This window comes from Protopterus annectens, chromosome 2.part0 (genome assembly GCF_019279795.1).
Source record: "Protopterus annectens isolate FY-2018-M chromosome 2.part0, PAN1.0, whole genome shotgun sequence".
Lineage (NCBI taxonomy): Eukaryota > Metazoa > Chordata > Ceratodontiformes > Protopteridae > Protopterus > Protopterus annectens.
The window spans coordinates 73,832,328-73,855,531 of NC_056728.1; the positions used below are offsets into that span (position 1 = coordinate 73,832,328).

The window sequence follows — 23,204 nt, forward strand, 5'->3', positions numbered from 1 at the left end:
TCTGTAACCTGAGTCGATACCAAGAGGTTTGAACATCAAATTAACGACAAAAAAGATGCATCTACACCTAATTTATCTATAATCAGAAAAAAAAGTGGAAAAAAAAGTATTTATCCATCAGGATTCCAAGTGATTAGATAGCTCTGAAGAGAGACATAAACAAAGGACTGTGTGCATTCTTCACTTTACCTTTCTGCTTGGGGAAAGAAAAATGTCACAAGGAGGAAAAAGCATGGAAACAACTACTTCTTAAACAAAGCTTTCGGAATTACAGTCACCAGTAAAGGATGTGAGTGCAAAAAAACAAAGAATTACTAGACAACAGGAACAGCAGAAGCAAGGGACTAGATCTAAAACTGATCAGCCACTGAATATGGAAGATATCAAAAATGCTTTGTTACCTATACAAGAAGCTTTAAAGGACTTTACTTCTCAAATACAAACTTTTGGAGGTTTATGTAATCAGTTGCTTCAGAGAATGGACAAAACAGAGGCTAGAATTTCTGAAACGGAGGACAAAATAGACTTGCTGGAGAAGCAAACAAAGGTATATGATGTGGATATACAAGCCATGCAAAGCAAAATTGTTGATTTAGAAGCGAGGTCTAGGAGAAACGACATTATTATTAGAGGGATCCCTGAAAACATTCAGTATGCCAAGCTAATACCAACTATAACACAAATACTTGAAATTCTGTTAAATGATGCTGATGGGGTGAAACAAATTGTTATCGAAAGGGCACACAGAGCGCTGTGAGAGGTACAAGCTTCTAATATGCCTAGACCTGTATATGCTAATATATTGAACTTTCAAGATGTTAGTAAAATACTTTTTACTGCAAAAAAGAATGGTGGCTATGTTATGTGGAAAAAATAATAAAATATCTCTGGCTCAGGATTTACCATTGCAAGTAAGGCAAGCTAGGCAGGCTTTATCTGCATACTGTAAATTTCTGATTGACAAACAAATTAAATTCCAGATGAAATACCCTAATGTGCTTACATTTATGGTGGATGGGATCAAATACTCTGTTTCTACTAAAAACGAGGCAAAGAGAGTGTTTCTGAATGTTTTTAAAGGTTTACCTGCAGCAGAGGGCTGAAAGAAACTTCCGTTGGGACAGGCATGCTCCTGAGGTCAGATCCAGTATGTACTATACTTCGAGGCTTAGGTAATCCTTTGTTCCCTGCTTAAGTCATTTAGGCCTCTGTAAAAGCAATACAACTGTTTGTTTGCGATAATCCGAGGGTCTGCTGGCTGTTTTCCGAACTTTTATGACCTCTACGAACTATTTGCGTCGAGTGGTAAGCAGGAAATGCCTTGAATACAGCTGAGAGTGTGGATTTTGATGTAACACTTCCTGTGGTCCGGCTGTTAAAGCAGTCCCCCGTCGCAAGTATTATTGATGATTTCCTGGCTTGAGAAGCTGAAGAGAACTGACATAATGTGTTAATGTTTTCTTTTACAAGTGAATAACATTAGAATATGTACTTGAAGCACATAATAACATATGTTTTTCCTGTTTTTTTTTCTTATTTTTATAGTTTTGAACCAAATCGTATTTCTACACTAGATGTAGTGGGTGCAAGGTTTAGCACTGTTTACATGAATATAAATAGGCAAATAGTGGTTATTGGGTGGTGTTAATCAGATAACTAATGTTAGTGTAGTTGGGAACTAAAGCATGTAACTGCAAAACTCTGATAATTAGTAGTTGGAGGCACTGTGTATGGTACAGAATTATAATGTAGGATGCATTTACATTTTTTTTTTCTCTCTCTCAATAAAAGTGGCTTATATATAATGATTGAAACAAAAGAGGTATTTGGGGTGGGAATAAGTAGCTAGTCAATGTATTGAGATTTTCTTTTAAATGGTAATAATACCTTACAAAGTAGATTTGCTTAATTAATAGTTGGAACAAAAGCTGTAGAGCAATAGCAGTGCTTGTTAGGGAATGTGTAGTTTAGACTTTGTCGTAGCTAAGCTAGAATATATAGGTTGTAAGTTTAGGAAATGTTTTAAGTTTTATTACATGAAGCTTTTAAATATGTTTGTGTTCTTAACCTTGTTCATGTTTTCTCTCATACAAGACCTATATAAGTCCTGGTCCAGGGGTAAAGTGGGTAAGCACTGGTTTGGGATGGGATGTAGGAAATGCTTCCAGATTATGTATAGTATGCAGTTAGTACATATCTATTTGACAATTTCTCTCCTATACTATTATTGGATACTTAGACCTGTGAATGTGGGAGTTAGACTCATGGAACGTTAAAGGGCTCCAGAACTCAAAGAAGAGGAAGCTGTTGCTACACATATTGCTACCGGACAAAGCACTGTTTGTATTTTTGCAAGAAACACACTTGATGAATGATCAGTGGGATGATATTAGGAAAAAGAACTGGATCAGAGTGGTAGTGGCATCAGAAGGTAAGACAAACAGTGCTGGAGTGGCTATAATTATTAAAACTCAATACAAAGACAAGAATTTAGACGTTAAAGTGGATCAAAATGGGCGATGGTGTTATGTTATTTTATCGGATAATGCATTTGATAAACCTCTTTTACTTTTAAATATATATGCACCCTGTAATGACCAACAAAGTTTCATAACATCATTATATCCAATCTTAACACAATATGATGGTTATTATTTTGTTGTGGGTGGGGACTGGAATACTTATCAAAATCCAAAGTTGGATAGGTCTTGTCCACAAAGAGCATTTAATAAGCAGGCTGGGATAGCATTAAACGATTTTAAGGAAGATTTTCAATTATATGACCCCTTTCATTATTCACATAATATTAATAATGCAAATAAGTATACCTTTTATTCACCATGCCACAAAATGTGGTCTAGAATAGATTTTTTCTTTATATCCAAAGCATTAATGAATTTGGAACCAGTAGTGTTTATACATACTCGTTATCTATCAGATCACTCAAAAATTTCATTAAGTTTTTCGAAAGATGTAAAAGATACAAAAATGCATAGAGGTTACAATTGGTCACTTAATCCAAATCTTTTAAATAAAAAGGATATAATAGATAGAATTGTAGAATATCTGAAAGACTTATTAGATAAGATGAAGCTTCAGAAACATACTCCTGATATTGAACAGTTAAATCTCAAATTAGAGGATTTCTTTTGCAAAAAGCCTCATATTATAAGAAAATGCAAAACAATGATATTCGAAAACTAGAAACAAAAGTGAAGCTACTTGATAAAGAACTGATTCAGAACTTTAATGCTCAAACAGAGAAGGGAATGTTGAAATGTCAAAGGGATCTCTTCTTGCTGCATAATAGTAGATTAACACTTCAGGAGCATAGGTGTTTAGTGAAATATGCCAATAGTGTTCAAATACCGTCAAAAGCATTGGCAAGGATTATAAATCAGTTGAAAACAACTGTACATATTTCGGAAATACAATGTAATGACACAGTGTATTCTAAAACTGAGGATATTATTGATATATTTGAAAAAATCTACACCAAGGTATATGAGGGTCAAATTGATAGGTCTATACATAAAAAGAATGAAAGATTTTTGCAAGCAATTAACTTTCCAAAATTAGAAGAGAGTCTGCAAAGTGATCTGATTAAACCTATATCTGAAGAAGAAATAGTATATGTAATTCAACATATGAAAGCACGTAAGTCACCAGGTCCTGATGGTCTGACAGTTGAATTTTATAAAGAGTTTGCCGATAGTTTTGATAAAGTATTGTCTCATGTATTTAACTATATAATCAGAAATAAAATTAGTGATCCTCACCTTAATGCGTCAAAAACAATCTTTATACATAAAGCTAATTCAGATACCCAAAACCCGGACAATTACAGGCCAATAGCATTAATAAATGTGGATATGAAAATTCTAACTTCTATTATAGCATGTAGGTTAAAAAAGATTATGATACATCTAATTTCTAAGGAAGAGGCTGGATTTATGGCAACTAGACAAACTAGTGATAACACGCTTACACTGCATAATATGATGTATGCTAAACAAAACAACTCTAATATTTATGCCCTTATAATAGATGCTCAGAAAGCATTTGATAGAGTGGATATAAACTTTTTGTTTGATGTGTTACCTTATTTCAACATGCCCCAGGAATTTGTTCAGATACTACAAATATTATATAGTAATCCGTATACGATGCTATATATTAATAGGAGTTATTCTAAAAGAATACAGATTAAAAATGGTACACGTCAGGATTGCCCCTTGTCCCCCATATTGTTTAACCTTTATCTAGAACCTCTATTTTTATATATTAAGCAAAATTTGTATCATAATGCACCAATAATTTATAGAAATAAATTATTAATGTCAGAATTTCATAGGTTCATAGGTTTATACTAGGCTATCTGCCCTAAGGCATTTATAAGCCTAGCCCAGAGTTTTTGTGGCCTACACCGCCCCTTATGTTAAAAAATACTGTGCCCATTAGTTTGTTGTGCCTCTGTCCAGCAGTGACACAGAGATGATTCCTGGGGTAAACCTACGATCTCCCATCCACCGGTCAAGATTTCTCTTGAACAGAGCCAGCGAGGTGCTCTGCCTCACAACATAGGGAGTCTCTGGGTGACAAATCTATCCCACCAGCATGTCCTATTTATATCCGTGCTAAGGTTGAAGTCGCTTGCTCTAGTGGATCTGGTAGATTTGGATTTTTTGAGGTGGAGCATGTCCATTAATTCCGGCTTGGACATGGCCTTGTATGTCAGGCACAGTTCACCTCTGAGCAGACGGTATGCGACTGAATAGAGCTGGGGTTTCTTTAGTCTGGCAGCATATGACAGATTTTGGAGTCCCTTTATCCTTTTGGTGAGGAACTTTTGGGGTCTCTCCAATTGCTGCAGGTGTCGGGTGAGATACATCCCGAATGGGGCATTGTACTCGATCATTGGTCTGATAAGTGAAGAGTACAGGGGAACAATGACCTCACTTGATCTGGATGTGAATCCCTTCATGATCAGGTGGGCAATGTAGAAGGTTTTTCTAACCACTTTAGCAATGTGAGTGTCAAAAGAAAGGCCACTGTCAACCTGGGTCCCCAGGTCCCTGATAACCTCTTCTGTGCTTAGTGGATTGCCACCTATATGGTAGCTTGGGGTTACCTTGTTTTTCCCGAAGGGTATGACTATACATTTTTTGGCATTTAACTTCAGGCCATGGCTCTGGCACCAGCTATCAGTTTCCGTGAGACCCCTCTGAAGGATATCTGTGTCCAATGTACTTTCCACTATGGCTCCCAGTTTGCAGTCATCTGCAAACTTTGTCAGCCATAGTCCTCCTATGTTAGCCTGTACTTCTGAGAAGTAGATGCCGAACAACAGGGGGCCAAGGACTGAGCCCTGTGGGACACCACTTGTGACCGGCTTGGAGTCTGACATGGCGCCAGCTACTCTAACCTTGTGGGTTCTGTCCTTTAGCCAGTTTGCAACCCATCTTGTGACATATGGGTTTACATTTAAGCTGGTAAGTTTCTTTATAATACCCAAGTGGGGTATTGTGTCGAAAGCTTTTACAAGGTCAAGGTAGGCTGTATGGACTGCCATTCCCTCATCAATGGCCTTGGTGACTGTTTCGAAGAAGTCGACCAAGTTCAAAAGGCATGATCTACCCTTGACAAAGCCAAACTGGGTCGGGTCCAATGTCTGCAAGTCCCCTATGTCTTTGTTTATGAGTTCCATTATGATCCTCTCCATAGCTTTGCAGACCAGACTTGTTAAGCTTATGGGGCGGTAATTACCAGGGTCCGTAGAGGCACCGCCTTTGTGGAGTGGGACCACAGTTGCCGTATGCCACTCCTTGGGCACGTATCCTGTGGTAAGGCTAATATTAAACAGCTGCCTTATGTGCGGGTTTAGTTCCTCATTGAGTTCGTGTAGCACACAGCCGGGGACACCATCCGGTCCCATTGATGCTGTGTTTTTAGCTTTAGAGAGAGCAGCTTTCACCTGAGCATTGGAGATGTCTGGGAGGCTGCACTCCGCTGGGATAGTTATCTCTCCTTTTGGGGTGGAGAGGGGGGTGAAGTTTGCACTGAACCTGTCTGCCAGTATGTTGGCAAAGTCTGTGGGTTCAGTGATTTTTGTATCATTTTGGACTAATTCTGAGCATATCTGGGAGTTTCCACCCAGGTTTCTAACATAGCTGAAGAAGGCCTTATGATTGTCTTTTGAATCTATGGCAATTTTTCTCTCAAAGTTGGCCTTGGATGATTTTATGAGTACTCGTATTTTTTTACTAATAATGATCAAAGGTGTCTTCTCTTTTATGGATTTTGCTCTATCATGTAACAGCTTTCTCCTCTTATTGTAAAGTTTGTTTATGGCTGGGGTCCACCAGACTGGACGTTTGCCCTTGGTGGAAAGATCTTATTATTTATTGTACAACCCCAATTTCTGACAGTGAAAAGATATTAAATGATATAAACTAATTTTCAGAAGTCTCTAATTACAAAATTAATTTGGAGAAAACTAGTATTTTCCCATTAAGAACCCTAAACCTTTTTCATTAATGTCCCTGGTGGGGAAGCTAACATGTAAAGAAAATATCAAATATTTGGGTATTAGCTTCTCTACGGATAATAAGGATTTTTATAGTAATAATATTAAATGAGTATGGGAACTAATAGTAGCTGATTGTGGCAGATGGAGGAATTTAAGACTGCCGGTATTGGCAAAAGTATCAACAGTGAAAATGAATATATTACCACGAATATTGTATATCGTTAGGTCTGCTCAAGTATCAATTTCAAAGACAGTTTTTAAACAAATTCATAAAGATCTAGCCACATTTATTTGGGAGCCAAAGAAAACTAGAATATCGTATGAGAAATTAATGACCCCAAAGAGTAGAGGAGGACTTGAGTTACCGAATTTTGAAGTATACTATCTAATTGTGAACGCCAATAGGATTTTAAGAATTGCTAATTACGATGTAACTAGTACAAAATGGATACCAACTTGGGTGGTTTTGAATGACAGGCATATTTTAGATTGGAATATAAATCCTAAAGCAATACCCTTTTTGGGTAAAAATAGTTTGATAAAGTATGGGATTATGGACCACATAAGAACATATGTGTTATCTTTGCAAAACTTATTCCAATCAGTAGATTTGTTGCAATATATGATGGTTTTTCAACCTTTCCATAGGAATCCCAATTTTAAACTAAATAATCAGTTGATTGATCTTAGTAAATTCCCATTAATAGTTAATTTGACTCTGATTGATGTTTTTAAGAAATTGAATTTATCGGCTTCACAAATTAGACAGGAATTGAACCTACCTATGAGTTATATTGTTATAATGAGACAAATCAGAGAACTTGCTGTGAGTCATTTTGAAAACTTTAAACCTGTAGCCGGGATTGTGGATAAATGCTCTGAATTGTGGCAGGCTCTCCAATAGGAGGTCAAATTTATAACAAGAATAAATAAATCGATTAAAGACTTGAAATTCCAGGATAAAATTCTGTTGTCAGGGTATTGGGTAAACAAAATGACAGTAGCAGATAATCAGGTATTAAAAGCAATTGATTTAACAATAAAATCGTTCTCTTTTCAAAAGTTGATGTATACGCAGTTGATGATCTGGAATAATGCATATTATACACATCTTAGTTTACATAAATTCAATCCTAGAAATTCTCCAATGTGTCCATATTGCACAAATAAAACAGCTGATCTTCTTCATATGTTCTGGAGCTGCAAGTGTATATATAAACTTTGGAACTCTCTTAGAACACAACTACAAAAGATGGGTTATCAAAGTTCAACGTTATCATGGGAATTTATGATTCTACATATTCCTCCAAGAGAGCTCTCTAGATCACAAACTATAATATGTATAAATATTTTTTTGCTGATGAAGCTGTATATAGCTACAAATTGGTTAGAACCAGATAAGACATCATGGGATAATTTTAAGCTTGTGGCTATAAAGCATATATTAGCACATAAATTACTCCTGAAACAAAGTAACAAAAATATTAATAACCCGAAAATATGGGAAAAGGTTTTTAATATTATATTAGCATAATACTGTTATTAGGACTACATTAAAGTTTGAATATATATGTGGAGGAAATAGTGTATTGGAACTGTGTATGATATGTATTGATGCAAATTATTTCTATGAATGTTTTGTCTTTTTTTTTCCCTGGTGTTTTCTTTTTTTGGAATAATGATGATTTTCATATGGAAGCATTTTGTGTAGATATTGTATATAGTTTTGATAGTAGTAGCAGTGAACTATGTGTGTGATTTGTTATTGTATATGGAAAATATATATCAATAAAAATTTATTATGGAAAAAAAAAATCAAAGTATTACTCTATACAGAGGAATTTGATGACCCTGCCACCCTAACCTCAAATCTATACACTTACTAATAATGATATACGTTTAATTCTTGAAGACTATACTCAAATGTTATATAATAATCCCATGGATAAAATTAGTGTGCCATTCTGTCATTTGAAACGGACCACCAGTTCATGAGCAAGTGTTTTGGTTATTATATCTATACTAAGCATTTTAAGAGCTCTGCTTCTAGCAACGCATTGACTGGTGCCGAAAGCAAAACATTATATAATATCAGAGTTACATTTTCCCAGGTAATTAATAAATGCAGGTTGCTGAGCTATCATTTGTGTAAAAAAGGACAGTCTCAGTGGCAGTTTGCCCTGGATTCCCCTTGATGAAAAAAATTTGCTTAAACATAGGACCATTACTCACTGAAATTTCATAACAGTAGTGTAATATTTATAATACTGGATGCTCACATATGACATAGTGTAACAGTGTTCACCTGGATGTTCACATATAACATAGTGTAACAGTGTTCATCTGGATGCTAACATGTGACATTGTATAACGGTGTTCATCTGGATGCTCACATGTGACACAATGCAATGGTGTTCATCTGGATGCTCACATGTGACAGTGTAATGGTGTTCATTTGGATGCTCACATGTGACACAGCATAACAGTGTTCATCTGTCATATGTGACATAGTGTAACAATGTTCATCTGGATGCTCACATGTGACACAGTGTAACAGTGCTCATCTGGATGCTCACATGTGATTTTGTGTAATGGTGTTCATCTGGATGCTCACATGTGACACAGTAATGGTGTTCACCTGGATGCTCACATGTGACAGAGTGTAACAGTGTTCATCTGGATGCTCACATATGACACTGTAACAGTGTTCATCTGGATGCTCACATATGACACAGTGTAACGGTTTGAATGCCTACATGTGACACAGTGTAACAGTGTTCATCTGGATGCTCACATGTGACAGTGTAACAGTGTTCATTTGGATGCTCACATGTGACACAGTGTAACAGTGTTCATCTGGATGCTCACATGTGACACAGTGTAACAGTGTTCATCTGGATGCTCACATGTGACACAGTGTAACAGTGTTCATCCTGATGCTCACATGTGACACAGTGTAACGGTGTTCATCTGGATGCTCACATATGACACAGTGTAACAGTGTTTATCTGGATACCTACATGTGACACAGTGTAACAGTGTTCATCTGGATGCTCACATGTGACAGTGTAACAGTGTTCATCTGGATGCTCACATGTGACACAGTGTAACAGTGTTCATCTGGATGCTCACATGTGACACAGTGTAACAGTGTTCATCTGGATGCTCACATGTGACATAGTGTAACAGTGTTCATCTGGATGCTCACATGTGACATAGTGTAACAGTGTTCATCTGGATGCTCACATGTGACATAGTGTAACAGTGTTCATCTGGATGCTCACATGTGACATAATGTAACAGTGTTCATCTGGATGCTCAAAGTGACCTAGTGTAACAGTGTTCTTCTGGTTGCTTACATGTGACATGGTATAACAGCATTCATCTGGATGCTCACATGTGACACAGTGTAACAGTGTTCATCTGGATGCTCACATGTGACACAATGTAATGGTGTTCATCTGGATGCTCACATGTGACAGTGTAACAGTGTTCATCTGGATGTTCACATGTGACACAGTGTAACAGCATTCATCTGAATGCTAACATGTGACAGTGTAACATCTGGATGCTCACTTATGACACAATGTAATAGTGTTCATCTGGATACTCACATGTGACATTGTGTAATGGTGTTCATCTGGATGCTCACATATGACACAGTGTAACAGTGTTCATCTAGATGCTGACATGTGACATAGTGTAACAGTGTTCATCTGGATGCTCACATGTGGCATATGTTCATAGGGTGGTACTAGGCTATCAGCCCTAGAGCCTATACAAGCCTAGCCATAACAATTCCCTGGCTATTTCTTCCTACACTATTTACTTCCCTGGACTCCTGTCTAGCAGGGCGACTGATGTGATCCCCGTCATGAATTTCCTTTCTCCCATCCAATCACCAATATTCCTTTTGAAGAGGGCCAAAGAGGCACTCTGCTTGACATGTACGGGCAGTCTATTCCAGAGTCTGGGGAGTCTCTGGGTGAGGAAACTATCCCTCCAGCATGTTTTGTTTATTGTGATGACAAGGTTTAGATCCCTGGAGCTTGTGGCTCTGAGGGATTGGGATTTCTTTAAGTGTAGCATGTACAACAGCTCTGGGTTTGACATGGCCTTGTATGTTAAGCAGAGATCGGCCCAGAGTAGACGATATGCGACAGAGTATAGCTGTTTTTTTAAGGCGGTCAGCATAGGGCATCTGCTTTAGGCCTGTGATTCTTTTAGTGAGGTTTTTCCTGCAGCCTGTTACACTATATCACATGTGAGCATCCAGATATGTAACAGTGTTCATCTGGATGCTCACATGTGACATAATGTAACAGTGTTCATCTGGATGCTCACATATGACACAGTGTAACAGTGTTCCTCTGGATGCTCACATGTGACATAATGTAACAGTGGTCATCTGGATGCTCACATATGACACAGTGTAACAGTGTTCATTTGGATGCTCACATGTGACACAGTGTAACAGTGTTCTTCTTGATGCTCACATATGACACAGTGTAATGGTGTTCATCTGGATGCTCACATATGACATAGTGTAACAGTGTTCATCTGGATGCTCACATGTGACACAAATATTGAGGATGTGCTTACAGTGCCCATGAGGTTTTTAAAGTGACTGCCAACTTAAGGATAGACTATTCAACATGCAGTATATTACTTATACAGACAATCTCATTAACAGATACTACCATGTGCTGCATCTCCCTTTCAATTTGATCAAATTATTACAAAAAAACTTGAAACTGGATAAAGTTATAATTAATCAGAATGAAGTTCTTATTTATAGGTGGCAGATACATAAGTTCTACACTAGTTGCTTTGTGTGCCATTTGAAGCCTAGCCGATTTCCTTCAAAGCTGAAAATCATATTCTGTACCTTGTGTCTGAGTTAAGCACCTTAACCACTATGCCAACCCACAAATAAAACTGCTGTTAATATGTTGCTAAAGCCATCTTAAAATTTTTCTGTTGTAAATGCTGTCCTTTGTTGACATCAATGGAATGAATACACCTCATGTATAATACTGAAATGATACATGGTTATTCTCATTCATAGCTAACACTACAAGTCCACCTTGAAAGGATGTTGTTCTCTTATCCATAAATATGATGACTGAACCACAAAATGAACATTTATATAGCCCCTAGACAGCAAAGGTATACCCAGGCATAAATCATGTATTTCTAAGTGTGCACTTTTTGACATAATGTTTTAACTTCATACAATGAGATGTGCTAGAATTTACAATAAAACCCAACCATATTTTCCATGCTTTTATTTTATTTTTTTTTCTTTTGCTTATGTCTTTCATTCCAAGAGTTGTTCTTACTACTGAAAATATATGCTGTCCAGAAACATCAGAAACATATACTGCCTGGAGTGTGGAGTGTTACATGCTGGGAAGTTAGCTACGGGGTTTAAAACTATATGCTATGTTCCCAGAACCCAGTTTTACTACTGGTATTGTTTTCAGGAAATATAGGAAAAGGATCTTGAGAAGGTGTGGTGCTAAATTTTATGCACAGTGAATAAACAGAAACACTCCCCTCAGCTCACTCTACACTGCGGTGGTGTTGCTGTGGTAGCGTTGCCACCTCACAGTTAGACGTTGTCCTGTTCAATTCTCAGCTAGAGCGTCTTCTGTGTGGAGACATGCGTGAATGGGCGCACCTTCGTTGAAGGTTGTGCGTCAGGGCCAGCAATTCGGCACGTAAAAATCTACTGCCAATCATTAGGGGACCGGAGTTACGCTGTGGTGACCCCTAACTGAGAAAAGCCGAAAGACACAACAACAACTCCCCTCAGCTCACTCTGCTGAAATATCAGAACACATTTAACTAAAATATTATTACAGAATCACTGTTAGTGACCTGGTGACAGAGGCTGAAACACAAGGTGGGAAGAACACGTTTCTCTTACTCATAGAACAGATGGTTCTTTTCAGCAATGTTGCAAATAACTGGGAAGGAAAGCAAAATTTGGCAGGTGCTACAACTTGATGATCCATTTTTCAAACTAGATTAAGCACAATTGCAAAAAGTAGTTAGACAGGCAGAGGAGTGTAATCTAGTTAACTATATTTGTGTCTACCTTGGTTACATGATGAAAAATTATCAATATTATTTGTAAACCTTCAAAATGCTAATGACATGTTTGGCATAACCTTTAAAAAGCAGCCACACCATACAGTCATTAGAAATACACATATATCATTAAAATAAAATGGAAAGTTATTGGGGATTCCTTGTCATATTCCTGGCAACTGCAAGAGTGAAGCCACATTAAGTAAAAGAGCAGGTTGTAAACATTTTACAACTGAAAACAAGTTTGAGTGAAGCCGCATTAAGTAAAAGAGCAGGTTGTAAACATTTTACAACTGAAAACAAATTTCTCTTAGATTTCAGAATACAAACTGGTCCAGAGAGTTAATTAAACAGTATTCTCAAAGAGAGAGGCTTTGACTATCAGGGTCCCCTGATGAGTTGTACTGACTTGTCATTGCAAACTGGCGAAGTGGGGGATGGGGAACAGCACGGAGATATTCGATACAAGCATACTGAGAGGTTCTACATATAGCTGTTTGAGAACAACTGGTATGCCCTGCTGTTCAAATACGCTGAGCAAAATGACTACAGAGATGCAGCTGAAATAGCAAGAGGAAGTGAAACTTGCAGAAGGTAGGGCAGCCTTAATCAGCAGTAACCAGCACTTCCCATCACTTTAGTGGAAAATTACTGAACTTTTTTAATGACTCTTCTTAGTCAGTGTTTCTGTGTGTCTTTATTTTACTTGTGGGAACTAAGCTTTTCCTCCCTTTCTCTGCCTCTGTTTTCTCATACACTCACTCTTGCTGTGACTTAAAGTCCGAGTGATTTACCTTCTCTCCTACTAAATTGTTGAAATGTCCAGGTAGATTTATCATTTTCTGGTGGCAATAAGATTTGCTCTTCCCAGGTACTATCTTCAAGATGAGCTATATAACCCATGTTCCAGCTTTCTTTTTTGGTTGTAGAACAAGTGTAAAGATCCCGCAACACTTGTTTACTGAATGCAAGGACAAATTTCCTTGATGTCCTAATGAAACATACAGTGCTATTGCAGAATACTACCTCTGGTATTGTCTTGAAAGGGTTGATCAGCATAGGGCACTAACAGTGTTAGCAAAGAAATAATTAGCACATTAAACACTTTCAGACTTAGGAAGAATCACATTGTTAACATTAGCAAAGCATGAAATAACACATGCAAAGAAAGACATGACATCATGAAAGAGTTGTTAAATATTTCACTGGATCACCATAATGGCATGTTAAGTTATACTCAGCATAATGTGGCAATTTAGCAATAATCAATGACTGTGTGTCAATTTATCAGAATTTACCCATGGTTGGTGTGGGTTGATCATGAAGATGAATCCTGAGTGATTAAACAAAGGTAGTCGTGGGGATATACCCTCATGCATATAGTTGTGGATTATTATTATACAATTACCATGCTTCTCCACTGTCCAGATTTTCATAATGTCCACATTTTTTTCTCATATTTTTTGGCCATTTCTCACAAAATGTGTGGCTTTCAGGCAAATCACTGAGGACTGAAGTCAATAAATAATAACATACATTTGAGTTTCAGACTTCATATCCTTCAGAAAACACACACAGAGGCACAAATCCTATTCTAGCAACTTTCTAAGTTTGTTAAGAGCAATATTTAAAATCTCTCCCTATTTTTGGGCCTTAATTTAGACATTTTTCCCAGCTTTCTTGTGCTAAGAGGATGAGTAGTATGACAATGACAAAAAGTTTATTTAAGAAGTTGCTTACCTTTCTTAAATAATGTATTTGTATAATGGCACTCAGTCTTCTTCCACATTGCCAACTGTGCATGAGTATGGGACTTACATTTCCACGCTTGCAGAATATATCAGTCCAGTACAGGAGAAGCAACTAAGAAAAGAGCATCTCCATCACTTTTTTTAACTGTTTCAAAACATCTGAGATTTTATAAGGGAAAGTGCAAAAATACATGGAAAATCAGGTATATTTCTGTTTCTTAAGTTTTGCAGAACGTACATGATTTTTCTCATATTTTGCTCTTCTGTCCTCTATTATATGCCAATAGAAAGTCTGGCTGCACAATGGTACTTCTGCAGCCAGACTTTTTTATATTGGTATATGCTCGATTTACAACAGGCATACTGGTTGGGTTGTCCAATCAGCATGCTTGTTTTTGAATAGTAATGAGCCTTTATTGTAAAATTCACATTATGAATAACTTTAGTATATAACCCAGTCACTGCAATGGAGCATGCCTTGCATAGTCTTGGCATAACCTGGTGCGATGTTATTTATTTTGAGATAAAATGCTGCAAAAAATGGGGTTCAGTAGTTAAAGATGACATAGAGCTGAAAAAAGAATGGGTCTGCTTAGACTGTTACATTGTGCAGCAAAACCCTGCCAAATGCAGCACTTCCATTTAAGAAACAGGTGTACAAGACAATATTTATTTGTATTACTCCGTGCTGTACTGGGCCAATTTGTGCAAGTTGCCAAAAACTCCTTTAAACTGAGTTATGCTGCACAGTACTGTTAGAGATGTGGCTGTTATTGATAATTGTATCACAAAGTCAAGCAGCTCTGCAGAAAGAATCAGTGTTAAGGACTTGGGTTTGCTTTTGCTATAGAAAAAGTGTTATTTATGTCACTCAATGCCTAGGAACAATGGAGTCTCCATACTTGCTTTAATGTCCTTTGTTTATAGAATTGTTCTCCCCAAACTGCTCTTTAAAAAGAAAAATTCAAAAGCCTCATTTATGAAAAATATTTGTCAAAAAAAAAGCGAATTTAATATGAAAAGTTTAACAATGCATCTTAATGAAAAAATTGCAACAGAGCACATAGATAAAAAGCATTCTCGTAACATTGCTAACACTATACATATGATATGTTCATAGTTCTGAAAATACTTAAGGTAGATCAGATTTCAGGAAAAAAACAATTCTTTAATGTGTGCTGTATTTCTGTAGACGCATATGGTATACTTAGCACTTAAAACAGCTGTGTTTTTGTCTTGACAGCATTGCTGCTGAATTTTAATATTGTCAGAAGACATTTCAATTCTTTTAAATATTTATTGTCTGTGGCTCCTGTGCCATCCGACCATGAAGCCTCTGTCACTGCCCATTCATATCCCGTCACCAGGAACAGACCAATCTTTGGTACAGTAGTCATATAGGCAGCCATGAGGTGCGTTTCTGTTATGCCACTACCCCTGCCATAGTCACTGATGAGGGCACCCATGTTATCATTTGGACATTCTGTGCACCCCCAACATGTGCATGCTGCTGCACTCATACCTGAAAAGGGCTATCATCACTGACTTGCAATCAGTAACCCATTTTCCCAGAGCCCTATGGCCATCCGATACATGCACAGTAGCAAGTCTACCAGCTCAGGTCATATGAGTCAAAAGCAGGATGCTATCTATCTTTGACACAGACACAGGCGTTCTTATATTTAGTCATTTCTTAATTTTCATCCACAGGTGAAAACAGATCATCAGTGGGCAATAAAGTATTTTATCATCCCTCCCCAGGCAACCAAGTGAGCAGAGTTTTTTTCAACATGTGAACTTCTAGAAGGCTATTGCTTCTTACTGAAAATGTAAACCTGTAAGCATATGCTAGAAGTACTTTCTTAAAGGGCCATGCAATGAGTCAATATTTTTTGTCTAATATTTAATTTATGCTGTAGAATATATATAGTATTTGCTTATTTATCAAGCACTGCACTATATATGTCATATTTATATGTATTATATGTTGTGTGATATAATTAGTAATTATTTTATGTGCTGTGAAGCAAACAAATCCCACTGAACTTAAAGCGATACATACAACTCACCAATGGGTATAGAGTAGCTGCAAAGGATCTTCCAATTAACTTGTGTGCAAAGGAATCAATATCCAGAATAAATCATTTGAGTGACTTGTCTAAGAATTATTTGTTGCAACTGAGATCAGAGCCCAGGTATATTACGTAAAATAGTGTAATTCATAATGTCAAAAACCTCTGTGAATCAAAAGCAAAAATTCACTCTGTTTCTTGCAATGCATTGCTTATGGAATCCTAAAGCTTTAGAAATTGCAGTTATGATACTGACACCGGGGGGTCATAACACTTTGGAGTTAGTTAGTAAGTGACATTCATAAGTCACACTGAGCAAAAGCTCATCAGTGGCATGTCTATGAATGGAACAATTAACACAGTTGTAAAAATTATGTGGAGTACTGCCTACTATCCCATGCAATGATGCTACACAGAGGTAACCATGCACAGACAAATACACAAAATCTTGCCATAATTAATTGTTATTGTCATAACTGTAGTTAAGTTATCTAGTAGCCTTTGTAGTTCCCCGATCAGTAGCCCCCCATGAACTCTTCTGGTTCCTCTGTCCAAGCTGAGTACTGCACAAAATTCACTTCAGCTGTGATCAATATGAATACCAAAACATATGTGGTACCACTGAAGATCTCACCCCATAACACCTTGCACCTGGGGCCCGCCTTCTCTCCACTTACCTACACCTCTGGCTATAGCACTAACAGGCCTCCTGCTGCCATACACAGCAATGAGTGCCCTCCATAAAACTACTGCTTGCAATCATTTCTCTAATCTGAAGTACCATCGTAGTGCATATCTTTGAATCACTCTGTCTCACTGTTTCAGTCCTGGTATAAGACTCTGGGGCTGGGCACATGGTTATTTTTTCCCTCTCTTAACTCCTCCCATACTGTATGCGATCATCTGACCATTCCTAGCTAATCAGCCCATTTTATCCTTATCACTGGGTGAGGTCTGTCCAGGAAGGTCCATCATTCAGAAGGACATCAAGGTCAGTTTGAGTTTTTTTTTAATGCCCTAAATGATCAAATCATCAGGGAGGGGCATGTAATGAACTGATGGCAAAGGACATCTCCTCACTTCTACAAGGGTTGTTCCCTTCAGTTAGTCCTGTTCCTCCTCTTGAAGCAGGAGCATTGGCATTTCCAGTCTCCACCACAGATATTGCACAAGCCAAATGTGCCTCTTAAATGCATGCAACCTTCCTCATGTCCACTCTTGGAGAGGCAAATGGGCCATGCCTCTTCACTCCTTCTCTTGGTGTGCTTGTTTATTCCACTCCTGTGGTAGTTAATCGAATCCCTGTCACCTGAGTTGCATTCAGGACACTAGACCTCTGTACCAGTCTGTTAAAGCTGCCAGAACCATGGCTGGTTCAAACAGAACCCCGGGCTGGTACAATGAAGCAGTACCCCCCCCCCCTTCAGCTCTTCAACTGAAGAGAAAAAAGCACTTCACTTTAATAAACCAATCGCTATGTTGTAAGTGATCGGCTTATAACAGTTTGATCTACACCACTCCTCCAGCTCTTCCATTGAACATCAAGTTCTGTCTACTGGCATACCAACAAGATGACAACATGCACGACACCCCCCCTCCATCCTGCTCCAGGCATTTAGGTCTCTACCACCGACCCCATTCAACATATTGTATTAAAAATATTCTTCTTTTTAAACTGTAGCAAACTGCTGGCTGCAAATGTAGCAAACAGTTTATACCCTGCTTGCATGGAGAGCTACGGCACTCTTTTTTTTTTTTAACTAAAACATAGGAATTTTTTTTCTTACTTTTAAACTGTATCAAGCAGTTGCTACAGTTTAAACCATACACAGAGTGCTAGAGTGCTGAGGTTTGACCACAAATGCAATACTGGCTTTAAAATCTAGTATTGCATTAAAGAGAGATTGGGACTCTAACTGTGACCCTCCCCCAACACTTCATGCCTGTTTGTGCTCCCTGTGCCCCCACCCTAACTATGGTACTGCAAGCTGCACCTGTTTAATTTACATCAGCCATACACCCCCACACTGCCACATTTGCATGCAACATTATCTATCTGGACACTGTAGTGCTACTTGCTAAAGGTGTTCATACCAGTTTATTGTCACCATGGTCTCTGACTTTCTTCCTTGTAATGCACTAAGAAATCCTACTGAAAATAGGATTGTTGTGTATTTCTGAATGCCTAACCAAGTCTAAAATAATACTGAGGTGTGTTTGGACATGTTTTATGTGTGTGTGTGTGTGTGTGTGTGTGTGTGTGTGTGTGTGTGTGTGTGTGTGTGCGTGCAGAGCCTTTAACTCAAAAGGATTATACTGATGACTGCAATAGTCAATATACTGAAATGGAATCACCACAGACTAGAAGGAAGGAAGGAAGCAAGCTTTGTGATGTCGTTGTAAATGCTGGTCCTGAAGATAATGGATTCTCCTTGGAATGTTGTTTCAGGTGCTGAACTACAGAAACAGTTTATGAAGTATGCCAGGATAAAATGTGTGAGAAAGTCAGCAATGGTAACAGAGTTATTACTGGACATACCATTACAAGACACTTGGTTCTGGATAGTGGATGAGATCATCCAAAGAAACAAATTAATAGTTTATATTATATATATGTCTTTAAGGAGTCATTTGCATATATCCAATGGGCCTCAATTATAAGGGATTTAAGGTATTATACGGAGAAAACACCAGCTTGGTTGTTGTTTTTTTCTCTCTCTCTGCAGTTTTACTGAATGGTTTGTCTATGTCACCTTTTTACCTTTTAATATGGATGATCTTAAAGAGGTGTTGTGCAGTGTATTTATTGTATTTTATTAATTTTTCCTTTTAAATAAGAAGTTCCCTGATTTAGTATTTTCTTCTCCATCATATGGTTCCAAACATATACCACTAAATAGAGATATATATAGGATTTACCTTTAACTGGTAGACTGAAGTGTATGTCGACATCCTGAAGGTAAACCACTGTAAGTCAAAAAACGAAACTTCAACTAACTTCTACACATGTGCCAAGGAAAAACCTTGGCACATGCGACTTTGAAACATTGTGTTTTGTGGGGGTAGGCTCCTGCAGCCAAAACAGCCACACTGATTATGTATACTAACTCTGAGATTGCATAATCCCCAGGGAAAGGGAATATTCCACTACCCGGGGACGGGCGATCTCACACACTTCTCGACTATCTGTATGACCGACCAAATGTGGTTGATTAAACAGATGTCGACCAAACCTCCTGTTGAGCAAACCAATGGAGTCCATATATATATAGATATATTTATATATATATATATATATATATATATATATATATATATATATAGATATATACATAGGAATGATAATTCTGAGTGAAAAGCTCTAATGTAGACATATGTTTTGTCAATATGCTTTGGTCAACAGGTGTTGCAGATTGACAGTTCATGGAGTAGACAAATATGCCTTTACCCTGGCAGTTAGTAAAATAATTAGCAGAAGGAGTGGTGGTGCAGGAGGGCTTGTCCTGTGAGAAAATGATGTCTTATTTTTCTGCTTCAAGGTTGATCTTCTATTGGTTCAGATGTCATACCTGTAGAAGCATGGAGGTGTTTAGGTGAAATGGTAGTGGAGTTTTTAACTAGATTGTTTAATGAAATCTTGGAAAGTGAGAGGATGCCTGAGGAATGGAGAAAAAGTGTTTTGGTACCGATTTTTAAGAATAAGGGTGATGTGCAGAGCTGTAGTAACTACAGAGGGATTAAACTGATCAGTCATAGCATGAAGTTATGGGAAAGAGTAGTGGAAGCTAGGTTAAGAAGGGATGTGATAATTAGTGATCAGCAGTATGGTTTCATGGCAGGAAAGAGCACTACAGATGTGATGTTTGTCTGAGAGTGTTGATGGAGAAGTACAGAGAAGGTTAGAAGGAGTTGCATTGTGTCTTTGTGGACTTAGAGAAAGCATATGACATGGTGCCTAGAGAGGAGTTGTAGTATTGTATGAGGAAGTCGGGAGTGTTAGTGAAGTATGTAAGAGTGGTACAGGATATGTACGAGGGTATTGTGACAGCGGTGAGGTCTGCAGTGGGAGTGACGGATACATTTAAGGTGGAGGTGGGATTACATCAAGGATCAGCTCTAAGCCCTTTCTTATTTGCAATGGTGATGGACAGGTTGACAGACGAGATCAGACAGGAGTCCCCGTGGACTATGATGTTTGCAGATGACATTGTGATCTGTAGTGAGAGTACGGAACAGGTGAGGAGACCCTGGAGAGGTGGAGATATGCTCTAGACTAGAGTGAAGAGGAATGAAGGTCAGCAGGACTAATACAGAATATGTGTGTGTGAATGAGAGGGAGGATAGAGGAATGGTGAGGATGCAGGGAGTAGAGGTGGCAAAGATGGATGAGTTTAAATACTTGGGATCAACAGTTCAGAGTAATGGTGAGTGTGGAAGAGAGGTGAAGAAGAGAGTACAGGCAGGATGGAGTGGGTAGAGATGAGTGTCAGGAGTGATTTGTGACAGATGAGTACCAGTAAGAGTGAAAGGGAAGGTCTACAAGAGGGTAGTGTGACCAGCTATGTTATATGGGTTGGAGACAGTGACATTGACAGAAAGGCAGGAGTTAGAGTTGGACGTGGCAGAGTTAAAGATGTTAAGATTTGCACTGGGTGTGACGAGGGTGGACAGGATTAGGGTAAGTATATTAGAGGTTCAGCCCAGGTTGGAAGGTTTGGAGACAAAGCCAGAGAGGCAAGATTACATTGGTTTGGACATGTGCTGAGGAGGGATGCAGAGTATATTGGGAAAAAGATGCTAAGGATGAAGCTGTCAGGTAACAGGAAAAGAGGAAGGCCTAAGATAAGGTTTTTGGATGTGGTGAGAGAGGACATGCATGTGGTTGGTGTGGCAGAGCAAGATGCAGAGGACAGGAAGAAATGGAAACAGATGATCCGCTGTGGCGACCCCTAACAGGAGCAGCTGAAAGAACAAGAAGAAGATATACAGAGAGAGAGAGAGAGAGAGAGAGAGAGATAATTACATTTCTTTACATGTCTGAAGGACTTTCATTGACCTAAAATATATCAAAGTTCAGCAGCGAGCTCTTTAATCTTAAAAAAAAAAAAACAAAACAAAACAAAAAAACAAAAAACACATAGTGAAGTAAGGTGATTGCAAATGAAACAAATATGTTACATTTGCTATTCCCTAAAATAAGCAGAAAATTTTTCTCTTATGTGAGGGGTTTCACCCACCACATTCCCTTACATGGGAGATCTTTTTTTCCACAACCACAGAAATTAAATATACTAACATCATGGTCACACAACCACAGAGAAACAGGATAGCTCCTAACAATAAATTATAGTCAAAGTGATGCAGTTCAACTGTAATATAATACCACCACTTGCACCAATGACAAAAATCACTAAAAAAAGTGGTATGCAATGAATGCGTGCCATGACCAAATCTACTGCAGTATACACACATGTATGGGTACATGACTACTTATTGAATAATGGTATACTGAAAGTTATAATACTGAATGCAAATGTTGAAACTTTACAATGTTGCACTCAAAATACCTAGTAATAGTATACATATATTACAAGGGGGATGTTGCAAGTCTAGCTCTCTACACATGCAGGGGAGCTGGTATTTTGCTTTGAACATGTTACTATTTCTGCATTTAGACATTTCAACATTGTAATATCAAACAGATTAAGCTGTTAAAGTTAAATGTGAGAAAAATCAGAGATTAACAGACTTCTCGCTCAGTATAGCCATTTATAGTAGGGGTAGGTATAGAGTTCATGGTGATTAGATATTATCCAATGTGTATAAGTAGGGGAGGGTTATAGATTACGGATAGAAAATAACTAAGGAAGTCGATTTCGAGAAGTGGGAGGAACCTCTGAGAGGACAATAAGGAGGATCTTGGGGGAACCCGAGTACCAAGATTTCAAACACAGTGGCAGGGGGACGTTGGGGTGATCAACCAGGAAATGCAACAGCGGAGAAATCAGAAGTTTTAAAGTTAACACAGAAACACTTGGGGAGAAAAACAACAGGCAGAGAGAGATCAAGCTGTGTTAGATAAACTACTCTGTGCTCAAGAAAGATTTAGCAAACCAGTCAGTACTCCCTGTGTATATATTTATACAAAACACACATCCATAAAGTTGAATGTTACGTTCTTTTTACAATTTTTAACAATCTCCAGGCTACTCTCATTTAAGTCATAATTACAGACTCCTCTAACTGTTTAGACATGTAGGTACCTGCAGATTATCTGTATCATTTATTATGTCAGGTAAGTCTAGGTAACTGTCTATAACATTTGTCATAGAATGTATAGAAGGGCTTATGCATTCACTGTTAGCATTTTCAAAGTTCTTCAAAATGTATTTATCTATTTTATTTTTTTCTTTTGCACATGTTTATGGGAAAGTTCAGCTGAATACAAGACCCTTTTTCAGCAGAGGTTTGGGTAAGAAATATCCAGACAATTACAATTCATAAAAAGGGAACAATGAATATTACAGAGTTTATACAGAGTACAAAAAAGGGGAAGAATCTAAGTAATGCATGGATTGACTACAAAAAAGCATTTGATAGTATCCCACATTCATGGATAAAAGAGTACTTAAAAATGTATAAGATACTACAATTCCAGTCTCACATAGACCTACCACGACAGCAAACCAAACACATAAACACACAAAAACATACTCGGAGGCTCTAAATAAAAATCTGCCTAAGCAGCAGAGACCT

General features: G+C 37.9%; 1 protein-coding gene across 2 annotated transcripts in view; it reads left to right on the plus strand.

Moving 5' to 3' along the window:
- Positions 1–23,204, plus strand: part of OBSL1 (obscurin like cytoskeletal adaptor 1) — a 1,518,259-nt gene that overhangs the window by 90,295 nt on the left and 1,404,760 nt on the right. The gene's annotated exons all lie outside the window — the stretch shown is intronic.